This window comes from Heptranchias perlo, unplaced genomic scaffold (assembly GCF_035084215.1).
Source record: "Heptranchias perlo isolate sHepPer1 unplaced genomic scaffold, sHepPer1.hap1 HAP1_SCAFFOLD_496, whole genome shotgun sequence".
Classification (NCBI taxonomy): Eukaryota; Metazoa; Chordata; class Chondrichthyes; order Hexanchiformes; family Hexanchidae; genus Heptranchias; species Heptranchias perlo.
In genome coordinates, this window is record NW_027139512.1 from 78,934 (window position 1) to 84,933 (window position 6,000).

Genomic DNA, 6,000 nt, shown 5'->3' on the forward strand with positions numbered 1-6,000 from the left:
ATACTAGTTTGAAGTGATTTCTGTACACGGACCCCTAAATCTCTCTGGCCCTCCACAGTTCCCAGCTTCTCACCATTTAGAAAGTACCCTGATCTATCCTTTTTTGATCCAAAGTGGATGACCTCCAGAAAAAGTGACTAAAGTAGTGGACAGGGGAATGTCAATGGATGTTATTTATATGGACTTCCAGAAGGCATTTGATAAGGTCCCACATAATAGACTGTTAGCAAAGATAGAAGCCCATGGAATCGAGGGAAAAGTACGGACTTGGTTAGGTAGTTGGCTGAGCGAAAGGCGACAGAGAGTAGGGAGAATGGGTAGGTACTCACATTGGCAGGATGTGACTAGTGGTGACCCGCGGGGATTTGTCTTGGGGCCTCAATTATTCACAATATTTATTAACGACTCAGATGAAGGCATAGAAAGTCTCATATCCAAGTTTGCCAATCACACGACGATTGGTGGCATTGTAAGCAGTGTGGATGAAAACATAAAATTACAAAGTGATATTGATAGATAAGGTGAATGGGCAAAACTGTGGCAACTCATGGACCAGCATATTCCTCACTCTACCATTACCAACAAGCCAGGGGATCAACCCTGGTTAAATGAGGAGTGTAGAAGAGCATGCCAGGAGCAGCACCAGGCGTACCTAAAAATGAGGTGCCAACCTGGTGAAGCTACAACTCAGGACTACATGTGTGCTAAACAGCGGAAGCAACATGCTATACACAGATTTAAGCGATTCCACAACCAACGGATCAGATCAAAGCTCTGCAGTCCTGCCACATCCAGTCGTGAATGGTGGTGGACAATTTAACAACTAACGGGAGGAGGAAGCTCTGCAAAAATCCCCATCCTCAATGATGGCGGAGTCCAGCACTTGAGTGCAAAAGACAAGGCTGAAGCGTTTGCAACCATCTTCAGCCAGAAGTGCCGAGTGGATGATCCATCTCAGCCTCCTCCCGATATCCCCACCATCACGGAAGCCAGTCTTCAGCCAATTCGATTCACTCCACGTGACATCAAGAAACGGCTGAGTGCACTGGATACAGCAAAGGCTATCCCAGCTGTAGTGCTGAAGGCTTGTGCTCCAGAACGAGCTGCGCCTCCAGCCAAGCTGTTCCAGTACAGCTACAACACTGGCATCTACCCGACAATGTGGAAAATTGCCCAGGTATGTCCTGTCCACAAAAAGCAGGACAAATCCAATCCGGCCAATTACCGCCCCATCAGTCTACTCTCAATCATCAGCAAAGTGATGGAAGGTGTCGTCGACAGTGCTATCAAGCGGCACTTACTCACCAATAACCTGCCCCCCCTCTCTCTCTCTCTCCCCCCCCCCCCCCCCTCTCTCTCTCCCCCCCCCCCCCCCCCTCTCTCCCCCTCTCTCCCTCTCCCCCCCCCTTGAGGTGGGGGCGGGCGGCCGGCTGTTCGCTCAGCTCGGACTCTCCGCTCACCAGCCTGTCCTTGTGGATCTCCTCCCGCAGACACTTCCTGGCGTTGGACGGCAGCTGGAAGGAGATGGCGCCGGCGGCCAGCAGCTGGTTCAGGGCGGCGAGGGGCAGGAGCAGGGCGGGGGGAGGAGGTGAGGGCCTGAGGCCGGGGACTGGGAGTCGGGGAGGGGCCTGAGGCCGGGGACTGGGAGTCGGGGAGGGGCCTGAGGCCGGGGACTGGGAGTCGGGGAGGGGCCTGAGGCCGGGGACTGGGAGTCGGGGAGGGGCCTGAGGCCGGGGACTAGGAGTCGGGCCTGAGGCCGGGGACTGGGAGTCGGGGAGGGCCTGAGGCCGGGGACTGGGAGTCGGGGAGGGGCCTGAGGCCGGGGACTGGGAGTCGGGGAGGGGCCTGGGGCCGGGGACTGGGAGTCGGGGAGGGCCTGAGGCCGGGGACTGGGAGTCGGGGAGGGGCCTGAGGCCGGGGACTGGGAGTCGGGGAGGGGCCTGGGGCCGGGGACTGGGAGTCGGGGAGGGGCCTGAGGCCGGGGACTGGGAGTCGGGGAGGGCCTGAGGCCGGGGACTGGGAGTCGGGGAGGGGCCTGAGGCCGGGGACTGGGAGTCGGGGAGGGCCTGAGGCCGGGGACTGGGAGTCGGGGAGGGGCCTGAGGCCGGGGACTGGGAGTCGGGGAGGGGCCTGAGGCCGGGGACTGGGAGTCGGGGAGGGCCTGAGGCCGGGGACTGGGAGTCGGGGAGGGCCTGAGGCCGGGGACTGGGAGTCGGGCCTGAGGCCGCTCTCGGGTCGCTCGGTTCCTGCGCGGTTTCCAGGGGCAACGGATTCCGGGCCCAGGCCCAGCGACCGTTACTATGGGCGGCCTGGTATTATGGGATGGAGGGAGAGGCCTGTCCCCAACTTTAGTTCTTTAAATGTGGACGCCGGGCAGGGTGGGATGTGTCGGAGGTCCCCGGGGTGTTTGGGTCACGAGGGGAGGGGGGAGACAGGCTGAGGGTGGAGGGGGACTCGGTTTGGGGTGAGGGAAGAGGGGGAGACAGGCTGAGGGTGGGGGGGACTCGGTTTGGGGTGAGGGAAGAGGGGGAGACAGGCTGAGGGTGGGGGGGACTCGGTTTGGGGTGAGGGAAGAGGGGGAGACAGGCTGAGGGTGGGGGGGACTCGGTTTGGGGTGAGGGAAGAGGGGGAGACAGGCTGAGGGTGGGGGGGACTCGGTTTGGGGTGAGGGAAGAGGGGGAGACAGGCTGAGGGTGGGAGGGACTCGGTTTGGGGTGAGGGAAGAGGGGGAGACAGGCTGAGGGTGGGGGGGACTCGGTTTGGGGTGAGGGAAGAGGGGGAGACAGGCTGAGGGTGGGGGGGACTCGGTTTGGGGTGAGGGAAGAGGGGGAGACAGGCTGAGGGTGGGGGGGACTCGGTTTGGGGTGAGGGAAGAGGGGGAGACAGGCTGAGGGTTTCAAATCAGTAAAATAGGTCCTTGAAATGTGGCTCGTTCCAACAGACAGGTCTCCTGGTCAAACCAGTCCTGCCCTGGGCTGTCCCTGGATTAACATGAGAACGGACAGGTCCCTGAGGGAGACACATTGAGATTCAGTCTAATATCTCAAAGGCTGAAGCAGGGAGCTCCCCGGGGGTAGGGGATGGCCGTGTGTCTCGTCCCAAACCCTCCCCAGGGGCGGGGACAATCTCTCAGTCTGCCGGGGTCCTCCAGCCTGTCCTGAGCGTATTTCTCTCTCTGCCTCTCTCCCAACTTTTCTCTTTGGATTCTCTGGTTTGTAATCGGGATTTGTGTTTCAGTGTTGGGGCTGAGGGATTGTCGGTGTAACTGGGAGAGGGAATGGGAGGGAGGGAGCTCTGGGCTCTTGCTGTGCCTTTTTAATCCCATGCTTTTGTATTTTAATCAATTCCCTCTCTCTCTCCTCAGGAAACTTTTCGATGAAATGCTGCAAGGAGATGATCCAGAAAGAGACATTTTGTGAGAAGGAGGAGGAGGAGGAATCCTGGGCCAAGAATCGTTCTCTCCGCTGGGGACTGACTGACTGAGACCTTCACCGCAGCCTGGACCCGATGGGGGCCACGTGAGTAATGTCTGGGTTACTCTGGGATCACTGGGACATTCTGGGGACACTGGGGGATCACTGGGACATTCTGGGGACACTGGAGGATCACTGGGACATTCTGGGGACACTGGGGGATCACTGGGACATTCTGGGGACACTGGACGATCACTGGGACATTGTACAGGAGCTGACACTGAGACACACACTGACTGTCTGACAGTGCAGCGCTCCCTCAGTACCGAGTGTCTGACAGAATATCACCATCTGTTCGATCCCAAATTCCTCCCTTCGTTCATTGCAAGTGCAACTTTTCAGAAATAACACAAAGTGGATCAAACTATTATTCAGAGGCTGACAATGTGACATATCTCGGGTCTTAATTGAAATTAAAAGCACTTTCAGGGAGCGTCCTGCAGCACGCAGAGGGCCCAAATGTGAAAACAGCCTCCAAATGTTTTCTGAGTTTGAAGTTTAATTTTTGAAAAGGTCACTGACAACTCAGAAAGAAATCGTGTTAATTCCGAAGCCATTTTGGGCCCCCATGTGAAATTGTATTGTAATGGAACCACACAGACACATGGGGAAGCTCGGGAGCAAACTGATTGGAATTTGAGATTTTAATCCCATATTCATTTGTGGCACAGCTCAGCTCAATTCAAACCCAATGTCTGGACAAGGGACACGTGTCTCCTGACTGTACAGTCTGTGTGTGTGTGTGTGTGTGTGTGTCTCAGTCTCACTGGTCCCATAACATAACTTCAAAGCAGTAAAATTAACCCGAACCTGCTCCAATGACAAAACCAATCCATGATGTGGAGATGCCGGTGATGGACTGGGGTTGACAATTGTAAACAATTTTACAACGCCAAGTTATAGTCCAGCAATTTTATTTTAAATTCACAAGCTTTCGGAGATTTTCTCCTTCCTCAGGCAAATGTTTCAAGATCTCCTTGAAGCCTACGCATTTATACATATTGAACAATGATAAATGGTGTTTACAGACTGCCCCTGCAACTGCCCGTTGCCAAGGCAATCACCGTGTTCAGACAGAGAGGTGTTACCTGCAGAACCTCCGAATACACATTCAATAAAAAAACAAACAGGGAAAAAAAAACAGAGAAAAAAAAAACACAGAGAGAGGCAGAAACATCCGGAAGGCAGAGAGAGCCAGCAAATGACCCATTATATTAAAAACAGATAACATTTGTTCGCTGGTGGGGTAACGTGTAGCGTGACATGAACCCAAGATCCCGGTTGAGGCCGTCCTCATGGGTGCGGAACTTGGCTATCAATTTCTGCTCGACGATTTTGCGTTGTCGTGTGTCTCGAAGGCCGCCTTGGAGTACGCTTACCCGAAGGTCGGTGGATGAATGTGACTCAGCCAACGTTGTCTACCTCATACGTTGCAGGAAAGGATGCCCCAGAGCATGGTACATTGGCGAGACCATGCAGACGCTGCGACAACGGATGAACGGACACCGCGCAACAATCGCCAAACAGGAGGGTTCCCTCCCAGTCGGGGAACACTTCAGCAGTCATGGACATTCATCCACCGACCTTCGGGTAAGCGTACTCCAAGGCGGCCTTCGAGACACACGACAACGCAAAATCGTCGAGCAGAAATTGATAGCCAAGTTCCGCACCCATGAGGACGGCCTCAACCGGGATCTTGGGTTCATGTCACGCTACACGTTACCCCACCAGCGAACAAATGTTATCTGTTTTTAATATAATGGGTCATTTGCTGGCTCTCTCTGCCTTCCGGATGTTTCTGCCTCTCTCTGTGTTTTTTTTTTCTCTGTTTTTTTTTCCCTGTTTGTTTTTTTATTGAATGTGTATTCGGAGGTTCTGCAGGTAACACCTCTCTGTCTGAACACGGTGATTGCCTTGGCAACGGGCAGTTGCAGGGGCAGTCTGTAAACACCATTTATCATTGTTCAATATGTATAAATGCGTAGGCTTCAAGGAGATCTTGAAACATTTGCCTGAGGAAGGAGAAAATCTCCGAAAGCTTGTGAATTTAAAATAAAATTGCTGGACTATAACTTGGTGTTGTAAAATTGTTTACAATTGTCAACCCCAGTCCATCACCGGCATCTCCACATCATGACTACCATCGACACCACAAACTGCCGGCTCACAGTGGAAAGGATATCCAAGAAGATCGCGCATTTAGACACAGACATCAAGTTTTTACAGAGCTGCAAGAAAGCAGACAAGATCCCGAAAGGACTCCAGATCACGAACCCACTCAAGTCCACATACAACTCGGATTACGCTGAGAGACTCTGCCGCCGTACCTCTCGCACACTCCGCAACCATCTCATACACCAACTCTACAGCAGACGCCACAACCTCGAAACCAAGATAGAGTCCATACTCTCAACCTGTACTCAGGACACAGCAGACCAGCTACGTTATACCGCCAAACAGACGAGGCAACGGAACTACGCTGCCTACATGAAAACCAAGAGCAGGAAGCTTGAGAAACTCGGCATCA

The 6,000-nt window shown here is 54.2% G+C and overlaps 1 protein-coding gene across 1 annotated transcript in view; it reads left to right on the forward strand.

Annotated features, from left to right (window-relative positions):
- Positions 1-5,545, forward strand: part of LOC137313971 (zinc finger protein 268-like) — an 83,802-nt gene extending 78,257 nt beyond the window's left edge. The window contains exons 3-4 of the transcript XR_010961159.1: positions 3,365-3,518; positions 4,910-5,545. The gene's annotated coding sequence lies outside the window, so the exon portion shown is untranslated. The remainder of the gene's footprint in view (positions 1-3,364; positions 3,519-4,909) is intronic.
- The last annotated feature ends 455 nt before the right edge of the window (positions 5,546-6,000 follow it).